Source organism: Amblyomma mixtum, chromosome 3 (genome assembly GCF_055824585.1).
Source record: "Amblyomma mixtum isolate Tamu chromosome 3, ASM5582458v1, whole genome shotgun sequence".
Classification (NCBI taxonomy): domain Eukaryota; kingdom Metazoa; phylum Arthropoda; class Arachnida; order Ixodida; family Ixodidae; genus Amblyomma; species Amblyomma mixtum.
In genome coordinates, this window is record NC_143014.1 from 145,938,045 (window position 1) to 145,950,606 (window position 12,562).

At 46.1% G+C, this 12,562-nt stretch overlaps 1 long non-coding RNA gene across 6 annotated transcripts in view; it reads left to right on the forward strand.

Moving 5' to 3' along the window:
* Positions 1–12,562, forward strand: part of LOC149352281 (uncharacterized) — a 33,565-nt gene that overhangs the window by 13,802 nt on the left and 7,201 nt on the right. For 4 of the 6 annotated variants that reach the window (XR_016290732.1, XR_016290736.1, XR_016290735.1 and 1 more), the window contains exon 4: positions 5,746–5,898. This is a non-coding gene — a long non-coding RNA (uncharacterized LOC149352281). Of the gene's footprint in view, positions 1–5,745; positions 6,452–12,562 lie in introns of those variants that run through there. The other 2 variants (XR_016290733.1, XR_016290731.1) reach the window with 1 other exon arrangement.

Consider the following 12,562-nt stretch of genomic DNA (forward strand, 5'->3'; position numbering starts at 1 on the left):
GGCGAATACTGCAGGAACAATTAAATAGCCAGGCCTGTCCAAACCAGTCCATTTGATTCCATTTATATCCAAGCAGCCACCTTTCACGATAGCGAAGAACCGGTCAGTTGACAGTGATGCCTGCTGGCATCTATATTATGTCAAAAAGAAAAAACTAACCTTCAGTTGAAAAAACGATCTTCACAGTATTGTCATCTATTTTAGTCCGAAAAATCCTACTTTTGGACTCCACAGAATCTGAAATATCGGTCGGTAATCTGTAGGCTCTCTTAAGGCAAACTTGAATGTGCTAGGAAATTTGTTTGCCTTATCAGAAATGCATCTTAACAGAAATATGCCCCTAAAAGAGACAAGTGAGCATGCTAGGGGTGTTTGTATATATGTTACATGAAAACAGTGGAATGAAATAGCCTTTCAGAGAGAGGAAATTGCAAATAAAGCATTTATTGCACTATGCATGAAGTGAGCAAGACTGAGGGCATGAGACAAGCTCATGTTGTCCTATCTGAAAATGGCATTGGTCTAGTTTTCTTTTTCCAGAGTCTTGTTTTCTCACTGTATCCCACAGTGGCTGCTATTAGTGGTTTTATTTTTATTATTGCTTTCCATCCTGCTCAGAGTGTTTCAAATGTGCCCCAGCAGCGTAGCTGTGCATCTCTCCATCTCCAGCATAGCTGTTACCAATGCCACGAGAAGGCTGTGGGTTCCTAAGTGGACACAGGCCGCCACCCACCGCGGGTTCGAGCTTCGCGCGAGCCAAGGGCCCCGATCAGCCGTCACCACACACACACTGGGACACCGATGCGGTGCACTCAACCTCCGCTGGGAGGAGAGCGATTCGCCGCAAAGAAATAGGCCTCCAAGTTCACAAAGGAGACGTTTATTCACGTCGTCCTTCAGCAGTACACACACACTCAATCGTCACCCCGTCCCGGGGGCGAGCGAGGAGCAAGGCTCCGCTGCGTGCACGAAGCGACTCGAGCAATATGCGCCGCTAGCACGCCGCTGCAGGAGAATGTCCCCGCGGCAGTGCTGTGATCTCTCTCTCGTATCGACCGTTGGGCCGGTTGCGAGAGAGAGTGGGCAATCAACGCAAGGTACGCCTGTCTGAGGTCGCTGGACCCCGCTGGACAGGCTCGAGCCGCTGCAGGTCAGAGGACACGTGCGGGCGAGCTCGAGTAAGCACTGGTCCGAGCGGCAAAGGCCGGCAGGGACAAACAGTAACGTACGCACCTTACGCTGTCTCGAGGGATCCCTCTCTCTGGGCCCCGCTCGGACGGTCGCGGGATGCGCGGCCGCCAAAACGGGTCCCGGATTCCCGCCAAAAGGCGCCAATGGCAAAGGCCCTTGGGGAGCCGGGGCGGAGCTGTGGCTAAATGACAGTGATTAGTCACCCAGCCGCCTCTCCACCGCCTGAGGCGGGAGCAAGGGAAAGAGGAGAAACAACGCGGGCGGCCGGCACAGCCGCGCAAAGGCGACGGCGGAAAGCCAGGATTCCCACAAGGCGCACCATGCTCCTTTCCGTATTGCACAGGCAATGTGCGTGTGGTGCTGATATCTGGCCATCTCTGCCATGATAACGCCTGTTGCGGCGCTGCGTCTATTGAAAATGCAGCCCTGAAATTTTTAAGCCCCAAGTCAACGAGCAGATATGCTTGTATCATATGCACCTTTAAGTCTATGGGGGCAACGCGCGACACGGGATGTGTGCGCAGTGCTGAGATCTGCGCCAGCATAGGCGGTGTCCTGCCTCTTCCGCATTGGTGAGAGCTTTCCCCCGAGAGTGCACATTCGCAACACAGCTTCCTCGCAGCTTCCTTGCGAGTGCCATTACACAGTCATCATGGTTCGCAGTTGGTGCATAAGTTAGTCTTAACCGAAGGGCACGCAAAGCTGTTCCCATTAGTTGGATTTTTTTTTTTTTTTCATATGGGAATCCAACCAAATCTTGCTCATCTTATCCAAGAATTCATCTTAAGAGTTCATCTTAACAAGGAGTCTACTGTATGTACACATTCTTATGAGGTGCACAACAGTTCAACGAAGTTCTAATTACCATGGAAGTTCTGATTATGTCCAAAAAAATCTGTTAGCTACTGTAATTGACTGTTTAGACAACCCTTTCTGTATCTCCAGTTTTTTTTTTTTCAGATACTTATCGCTAGTGAAATTAACCTGAAATATTGTACTGGTATATATTTGTTTGGTTATTATGTTATCCTGGCAGGCATACTGTGTAAACAGTACTGTGTATGGCATACTGTGTACTGTGTAAACAGTATGCCTGCCATTAGGAAAAAATGCCGCCGTGTCTCTTGTGGAGCAGTGTTGCCTAAAGCAGTGGCAGTATGCTGCGCAACCGTTGCTTCGTGCAAGTGTAGGTCGAGAAAGAATTGAAGCACAACACAGGTTAGTGTGCAACCTTGCTGAACATAGAGAAAAAATAAAATTGCAACCTAGCAGCTCTGATATCTCATTTGTCTGGCTTTTATTTATGGTTGTATGCTTTGGTTTCGATTGTAAGTAGACCCCTCCCCTTTCCCCCTCACTTCCGATTTTCAAATTTTAAAAACTGGTCTCCTTACAATCATGTAAATACAGTAACTACAGGATCTGGAAGTAAAGCACTATCTTGAGATGAAAACCTCTTGCCTCTGAAAAGGGTTGTGCACATTATGAGAAAGACTCAGTGAAGTTGAATTCCATAGTTTATGAGGAGAGCAAGGAAGTCCAGTGGTTCATGTTTTTCTAAGAGTTGAACAAGGTGATGAGATGACATTCACTGTAAACCAGATGGAAACTTTCACTGGGAAGAGGCTGATGTACGGTTGTGAGCAGTACTAAGGGGAACACCTCAAGAATGAAATTTCTTCTGCATTAAACGAAGTGTGCTTCCAGAGGAATTCCTGCCTGGAAAAGTAGTGTGCATCTTGCTTATACTTTTGTACTACTCTGTAACTGCACATTAAACAAATGGTTCGATCCCGGCCGCGGCGGCTAGAATTTCTTTGGAGGAGAAATTCTAGAGGCCCGTGTACTGTGCGATGTCAGTGCACGTTAAAGAACCCCAGGTGGTCGAAATTTTCGGAGCCCTCCACTACGGCGTCTCTCATAGCCTTAGTCGCTTTGGGACGTTAAACCCCATAAACCAAACAAACAAATACTGCCTTATTGCTTGTGCCTGTTTTGAGACGTGCCCGGGCAAAGGCAACTTGTGCCACGTTGAACACTATTTTCCTTTCTGTAGGTGGTGTAAGTGTGTGTAATATAGGGTAGTACCTAGAGAAACTACTTGCTACAGCAGTCCTAAGTACGTAAAGCAAAACATGCAGAGTAATGGATTAAAGGGGCCCAGAAACACAATCTTAGTTAACTGCTTTGCCTGTTGATTGCATACAGCGAGTTATAATGGTGCTATTAGCGTCGGTAATACCGCATACATTCCGTTTTTTAATATTTTAATGTCCTCCCAAAAACAACTTCATGGCTCTGATGGTGTCGCCACACAGTGGCGGGTTTTTAGCAGCGGATATGACATCACCTGGCGCGAGCTTCATGACCGGACAAACAGTAAATATACTTCAAATTGTGTGAATAAATCGAGACACATTTTGTCACCTGTCTGCGTTTTATATTAAATCAACAAAAACAATTTGTTTGTCTTAGATAAAAGCCCTGCAAAGCAAGTAAAATAAAAATACACCACCAGAGGCGTTCTGGCATGGAAACAACGCTGCCAATCTCAGCAAGAACGAGTTACAGAGAGCAGGCAACCATGGAGTACAAACTTCCGCGACGTGCTCTGGCAGGCTGTTTTGATTGGTTGCGCCAGGTGCCGTCATTGGGAGAGCGAAATAGGAGTGGGAAGCCCCGCCAAAATCGAGTTGAGGGCAGCGTTTTGTTTGCTTGTATTTTGAAATTTCTTCACTGAATAACTCCCGTTCCTGTGCATCGATTCCTGTAATTCTTTTTAAGTCAGCATCTGTGTGACATAAATAACCCACCTGAAGTATAGCCGGTATTCCCCCAGGCAGTGTTTCGCAGCCCCTTTAAGAGGGGATGCGGACGTTAGAGGTGAATTTTTTTTTGTTATAGAGCATTGAAATTTGCCATGCTTATTGTGATGCCCTGTGAATGCCTAAATGCAAAATTTTTGTATACTTCATGTCAACAGCTTGGCATGACAGCAAATGTGGTGGAAGCCTGCAATCACTGAAGTTTTACAAAACCAAAGGGATGGTTGTTGTAATGACATTCTCCAAATGTTTTAGCTGCCAGATTTTTTTTCTAGTTATATCCACGTTTGCATAATGCCCTCATTGTCATGTCGAATTAGTGAAAAGAATTTTTTCAAAAAATAATTTTCAGAAAATTTTTCAAGGAACACAATGCAACAAACAGCGTGAAAATTTGCAACGCTATTGTCATACTATGCTTTCTGCAAGCAGGGCAGTCAGGTGAAAAAACTTTTCAGAAAACTGGCATTCTCACGGATACTTAAAGGGGCTCTGAAAGGGGTCCTGGGATGTCAAAGTGCGTTGCTTCACGCATATTGTCCAGCTAGAACTTTTTGATGCACTTCGTACAAGCTGCCTTATCTTTAGTCAAAATTTTAATTTCAGCGTCTTCGCGCCTTTTCCTCTGTTCTCCCCACCTTTTGCACGTTGAAAGGTTGGCGCTCCTCTGCCAGCCCCACCTCCGGGGGCAGAGCTTCCCGACCCGCCAGAGCTACGCGGCTTACTGGCCACGGCCATGGTAGCTGCCAGACATTTGAAAGAATCTAACCAATTGCCATCTCCCAACTTTTATATGCAGATGCAAGCGACGAAGGAGGGGGTGCGAGCATGAAAAAGTCACTGGAAAGGGCCCGCCAACTCTAGCTTGTGATTGTAGGTTCTCTGCTAAGTGTAGAAGTCTATTATGTGGCTAAGGTGTTCTTGACAACACAATGCATTGGTTGAGCAAGCTCATGTGCTGTACTCTAAAGGTGCTTCAGAGCCCTTTTAAGCCAGTGTTTTGTTACCTACACATTTTTAAAGTCTGTGCGGGGCTGTTTTCAGGGAAAATTTTTCAGGATGGAACTAAAAGACATTGTAAATACCAAATCTGGTGCTTTCTAAAATCTTTTTTTTTCTGTTTATTTTTGTTATTTGATTTCCACATTCCCCTTTAACCATTGGGCAGCAAGTAAATGTTCCATATTAAAGTTGGACCAAAGGACACACTCTAATTCCAGTAAACATAAAATATTCTCTTGAGACTTTTTACATGCCACGGTGATGCTGTTGTGAGTACCAATAAATCTCAGGAATTGTTGCAACTGGCTGCTGCGGTGGCTCAGTGGTTGACACTCAGCTGCTGACCAGAAAGATGCGGGTACTATCCCGGCCATGGCGGTTAAAATTCGATGGAGAAATTCTAGAGGCCCGTGTGCTGTGCGATGTCAGTGTACATTAAAGAACCCCAGGCGGTTGAAATTTCCGGAGCCCTTCACTACGGCGTCCCTCATAGCCCCAGTCGCTTTGGGACGTTAAACCCCCATAAACCATAAACCAAGTGTTGCAACCTGAAATGTTGAAAAAGTTGTGTACTCCATGAGACACCTCCGTGAGGTTGCTTTACAATTTCGTGGCTTTCATTCATGAAATTCACAATTTGCATGGCATTCAGGCACATCTGCACATGATACACGGGAAACCCTCTCATTGCTAGCATGGTGTGCAATTGCACTGATTTTTCTCGCAGGTGCAACCCAGGACTTCTGCTGCCCCTGAGATGTGGCATCCCCACCATCCTCCGTCAGTCCCTCATCCTAGTCGGAGCCGTTTCTGGTGCACTTCGTCATCCAGCCCGGTCTAAGCCCTACAGTGCCCTAGGAGCCTGGATTGCAGCCCTGCGGTGATTGGAACAGAGAGTGCCGGCAATGCAATGCGAATAGACTGTTTCCAGGGGTAACGGTGGTGGGCAGACCGACAGCGGGAACACTAACCCGGCCATGTTGCCTCAGACTCCCCTGCTCTCCTCACCCCATACGTAGCGGCACGATAGTGAGTTACGCGGTGCGTAGCACGATCACGAAGCATTTTTTGCCCTTCTGGCGCCTGTGTCTTCGTTGCAGCCACGCACCATGTCTGGAGGCATTCGTTCAATCCAAGACTCCGTGCCATAGCTGTAATGCGAATTTTACTGCCGTATCGGCCTCATTTGTACTAGGCCAGTATTCACTTTTAATGGGCACAACTGCATGGAGTTGGTGCGTTTGTACTTTGCCATTTGTTTCAATTGTGTAGCGTGATTATCCTGGTGCTTTGCCTTTTGTTAAAAAAAAAAAATTGGCAGAGGCTTAGCTTGGTTAAGCCCGATAAGTTGTGAAAGCAATAGCCCTGGCTGCACCTGGTTTGGCTGGTGGTGTGTCTTGGTAGTGCTTTTAGTAAAGCTTATGTTTATCAAAGTCTTGCCCATTTGTTTTACATGGCATTATACTCACCACACGAGGGCCCCCACGTGCTGGGAGATTTATGCGTGCCTCGGTCGCCAAAACGAGTGGCTGACACTAACGGATGATTGTCTAGAAGCTCGGAGCTACGCGGCCAAAGCCGGCGGCAGAGGTTGCGGATAACCGCTGGATGGATGGGAGCGCCCCCTTTGAAACGGGGTGGTGGCAATTGCCACCATGCTCACCTTTCTTTATTGATTATTTTTTTAATTTTTTATATTTTTACTTTTTATTTTTCGTTTGCCTTTTTCATTTTTTAAATTGTTTTTTATTCGCGGTAGCGGCGCGCAGCTGCTGCTCGGCGCGCCGTGGTTACGCTGGGACGACTGCGACGAGACGAGTTGAGGCTCTGTCTCTCTCCGTCTGGCGTGACGTCACAGCAGAGCTCATGCTAAAGGTCAAACGTGGTTACACCGCCGGGACGACGCTGAAGGGCTCAAACTGTGAGCAGTATTGCTTTTACGATAAAAAGTAAAGTGCTATAAATCGTGCAGGGTTTGTGCAGCCTTTGTGCATACTGTAGGCAGAATTGTCGAAGACGATGCTTCAGCCAGCACAGAGATTGATCAAAGCTGACCTGGCTCACAAGCATATGAAGGCGATTGAGCTTGAAGGTGCACTAAAGAGGATTCTGAGCTCGTCTTACCGCGGGAACTCTTATCTACACACTTCAAGCATTCTTAGACACTTGAATTATTGTCTTGTGTGGCCGATTTCTCTATTAAATTGAATTAAATGTTTTGGCTTCAGACTTTTTTTTTACTCTCCTCGGAAAAGAGGAGTCAGCGAATGCGTGGAGTGCCTTTCAGCCAGTCACATGGTGGCTTCCCACGAAACACAGAAAGAGCTAATAGACGTCTAAAAAGAGTCTTGGAAAAAAAGTTTGACATCTAAAATAAGTTTCATGCAAGCAGTTTTTTAGACTTAGACATTTACTAGCCCTTTATTAGCATTGCTAAAGCTGTCTAGTATATGGCTAGAAAACTTCTTAGGTCGAACTTTTCGTGAATTTTTTTAAACGTTCCTTTTTTTATTCCAAAATGGGTACCTGGATTATTTTGCGCATTTGAAGACTGATTTTAGTGCTACCTTTAAACCCTCTGAAGCTTTAGAAATGTTTAGAACCCACCAAAAGAAAACTCGAAGCTGATCTGCAATGACCACAACAATGAGCCCACATTACAAGGATGTATGGCTGTAGTAATGAGCCATAAATGCGTGTGCTAAGTATGAAAAGGGCACACACTTTTCAGTTACTGCGTTAACTCTTTATTGAATCCAGTGCATACACCCACACAAAAAAGAAAAGACCAGGAAATTTGTTAGAAGTCATGGAGGAGGTATTGGTTTGCAGAAAGTGTCAAGAAGCAACCAACTGTTAAATCAAAAATTGGTTCGGCCTCGGGCCTTGTTCACAATGGATGCATTGATGAGCAAATTGCTCTGATATGGATGGCAGTGAAGAGCTCGCTAGGTGTTCCCAAAATCGTTTTTCTTGTAAGGAGCTCGAGGATGCCAACTAGACGGTAACATGAAGTCAAATCCAGCTCTGTTCAGCAGCCTGCAGAAGTGAAAAATATTAGAACCAAAAGCACAGTCAGTTAGGTGCGCATAGAATGGCCAAAAAGGAGTCTGAAGCAAGTAAAACCAGGCAATGGCAAGGAGTAACAGCACAGGCAAGAAAATAAGCCAACTAAAAACCTAGGTGCATATGATGTCATTGTGAGCGGCATTTGAGCAGAGTGCTACAGCTCTCCATAAACTCAAGAAGTCAATCACTGTGGAGGTCTTTAACAGAAGCAAAATTCAAACAGCGTGCATGGACACACAAAGCCAAGCAGTCAATAGCATGTGCACTGCTTTACTGTGATGCAGACTACTTACAGAACCTCCTCAGCTGTATCTTACAAACAGGCTTTCTCTTACCTGCAAGATGTGGCTGAATCAAAAGTGGTTGATAGCTGACATCTTGGACCATCGCACGAAAACATAGCAGAGATTCTCCTGTCTTAGTAATACCTGCATCACTTTAGTATACCCCAGAGATGGGTTAAATCTTGGACCTTACCTTGATAGCCACACAGGGGCACATCTGAAAGATAAGACAAATACAAGTGCGCGTGTGTAAGGTTCCCTAGACTGCAATGCCAAACAATTCCTTTCTAATCTGTACAATGAAACTCAAATGATGGCGCTGCGGGCATGAGATTACTTACACTACTGCACAAGAAGCATTAGTCTAGATGCTCACCTCAGAACTGGAACAATCTCCAGGCCAAGTCGTCTGAACAACCAAGTACAAGGTGCTGCGATTAATTTGTGTGAAACTAGTCAGAGTTACTCCATAACATCACTACGCCGTATTTATACCTCAGCACGCACCTTCCTCCCTCAATAAGCGTTGAGTGAGCCAGGGGTGGTTCCTTCTCGCCTAGAGGTTATTTTAGCGCCTCTTGAGCACGGGTGGGGCACCCCGCCGCGGTGGCCCAGCGGTAATGACGCTCGGCTGCTAACCCGAAAGACGCGGGTTCGAACCGGCCGCGTAGGTCGAATTTCGATGGCGGCGAAGTGCAAGAGGCTCATGTACTGTGGGATGTCAGTGCACATTGAAGAACCCCAAGTGGTCAAAATTTCCAGAGCCCTTCACTACGGCGTCCCTCATAGCCTGAGTCGCTTTGGGACGTTAAACCCCCATAAACCATGGGTGGGGCCACTGAGCACTTTTTAGTGCACAGTCTCCGGTGCACTAAAAACGTCTGATAGAGGCTTTTAGCATAGCTGAGACGTATTAACGCAGGCGCATACCGTTTACCGGACGCCTCCTGCGCACGCGCAGACTTGAGTGCGGCCAGGCGGGGCCACTGCGTGTGCACAGCCGGCATTCGAAACACGTCTGCGCTATAGTCCGGTACAACTCAAAAATAAAGCGGTGAATGCCCCAAAGGAGGCCTTCCAGCCAATGGTGCCGACCGACTGTCATGACGTCGTTGTGTTTAATGCCCTTACACCAGCTAGCGTGTCACCGCTGGTGCTTTCAGGTGCAACTATAGGTTAACCATGGTCGAAGTGAATCGGGACACCTGGTCAACACCACTGCTGGAGGGCCTCCTTTAAAGGGCATCTGCCACTTCTTCTTGGGTTTTGACTGCAGTACGCCTACATTATGCTAAAAGGTTTCCCAGACAGCCAGATTACCCTCTCATGTGGCTGCGAAGCGATGGGAGCGCTACTCATCTAGACACCATATACGAGCGCCTTGCTGTTGCGCCACCAAGGTTGTTTGCATAAGCGCGCCGTGCAACCATAGAGTTAACATCGTGCAGTGATCTTCGGGCACCTCGATCCTCTCGTCTGGAAGTAGGTGGTGCCGGAAAAAAACATTCCAATACAAAAATTTGAAACCCAATCATACAAGGTGATGCGGATTTCTGCATCCTCAATGTGATTCTTTATCAAATTCTCTTCAAAATTCGTCTTCCTGATTTAGCGCTCGCGAGTGCCAATTCTTCGTGACCCCGCTAAGGGCGCTACTGCTGCATGCCTCCACCTCTCCCTTTCACACTTCTCCATTCAATCCGACGCAAGCGCTCGCGCCTCTCGCAAGGCGCTTATTGCAGCGTGCCTCCTTTACCTCTCATGCTACTTCTAGAGCAACAAGCTCCTTCCTCTCCCACACAACCGTCTCGTCACATCGCCTACAACAGATTTTGAAGAAACGAGGATCATACTGCAAAAGCAGTAAAGGAAACATCTTTCTAGAGGAACTCCCATATCCAAACAAATATGTAGAAAAGGCGACCGAAGTTCCGCTAGCTTATTAAAAAGCAGAGCTGAAAGTACATCTCCATAGCAATTCCAATTCTGCTATATAGGTGCACCACTAAAGGCATTAAGCAGCAGGCGTGAGCAGTATCGAAGATACATGCATCAGGGATACTCTTTTGATACTTTTTGTGTATCAGTATTAGGTAACGCTTGTCAAAAGAAAAGTATTAGAGTATCGGTATCAAAAATAAATTTTAACGCATAGCGTTAAGGCTCCCGTTTTGAAGAAACTCCAGTGTTGTCGGCGGCATTGTGAACGACAAAACCCCAGTGGAGCAACCTAGGTGGGCCACCTACTTCACGTTATCTTGCGGTGAGATCGCAACCTGTCCACCAGATCATGAGCAAACTGACCATTATGGCAGGTGACAGTTAATGATTGGTCGCAAGAGGTAACCGGATCGCACAAGCCCCACCAATGGCAGCACCTGCCATTGCAGGGCAGTGGCGCATAGTTCACCCACTGCAGTACTGTGCCAGGAGTGGTACGAGGACTCCCAGGAATCTATTAACGTAGAGAATGACAAATTCCACATATATGGGCATCAACCTAATAATGCTATTGCATCATACCCTTAAGGCGGAGCTCTTGTGTCCCCTCCAATTTTTTTAGTGTATTGTGTATTTTAACGATACTCTATACTGAAAAAAATAAAAATGTACCGCAGAATTTGAGGCCGTAGTGAGCTTGGACCGCAGCACTGTCTCGGGCAGTAGCACATTAAAAAAAGGGATGGAGTAGAATCGGGAAGAGACTAGGCCAGTGCCATTGACCCAGTCAGTAGATAGATGACATATATGTTGTGCTTTTGCACACTTTGTGACAGAAGGGACGAGGAGACAGGCTCACCTTTGTGGTAGAAACGACACCCCTATTTCAAGATGTGGTGGTTGCCAACAGATATGGACTTTCACCGTCATGCTCAGGAGCTTACAAAACATCTGTTGTAGCCTTCAGTTCGATAAAAGTCAAGCGCTCTTCCACACGCGAGTCACTGGAATTGTAAATGCTGGCAGCATCGAATGCATCAGCTGACACATTCCTTTTGCTTGGAGAAGCAAGCGCTACAAGTCATAGTTCTCAAGAGGCGCTAGTAAAACTTGAGCTTCTTAACTATACCTCCAGGATCCTCGAGGCGGCGTAGCTACGCCTCTCTCTTATCTGTTGATAAAAAGCACCTTCATAAATTAAAACAAGGCATCGTGCTTGGCTGCTCCTGTATAGAGGCTAGAGGCTTTTTCATGTGCATCGCTCACAGCACAGCGGCATTGTGTGGCTTTTTCTGACTGGCGGCTTGATCAAATGCTGCTATACTCAATACAGGTAACTGAAAGCAACTTCTAAATAATAGAGGTTAGCAAGATATGTTTTGCCAAATAAAAATTTTCAGCCATTTATTAATACGTTGGCATTAGAAGGGTCTGTGCATGCGGAAATGGCGACCGCCGTCTGTCGGTAGCCACTGGCAAGTGCCCCATGTGTTACAATAGGCAGGCTGCCTCCTGCCCACTGGGCTACGAATGAGCTTGGTATACTACCTATACAAACTGTGCTACCTCGGATATAAGGAACCTTAGTGTGCCGCCTTGGATACAATGAACCTTAGTGTGCCACCTCAGATTGCTAACGGATTGCTCGGTATGCTAACCTCGGATATACCAAACCTAAGTATGCCACCTTAAACATAACCTTTCATGTGTCGGCCTCGGGTATAACTAACTTTCATGTGTTACCTTGGAAGTAATGAACCTAGTGTGTGAGTGCTGACTTCGCATATAAATAACGTTTGGCTGCTAACACAAGTTTTTTTTTCTTGTTTTTCTAGTAGCTTTTGACCTAAATTAAAGTTCAACTGCAAACGTATGTTAAACATAATAATAGTGGATGCTGGGGCATAGGGCAAAGGCACAGGTAACCTGGTAAATGTATCGGTAACAAATGAACAGCGTCATAAAAATTTCAAGTTTATTCATTAGTAGTCAAGTGCTCACAGACCAGTTCGGATAGATGAAATAATTAGCTTGAAACAAAGATTTTGCTAGGCTGTTTATGGAAGTGATCGTTTGATAGTCATCACGGCTTGAGTCCAATGCCAAAGTTCTAACGAAGCATGCTGCACCGACTGCATAGTGTAAATAAATTGGAGCTTAAAGAAATCCGTGCAGCAAGATTGTTTAATGCTAAAGGTTTGCGAAACCAAGGAGAAATTTCTTGACTTAGCTAACAATATTACTGGCTTT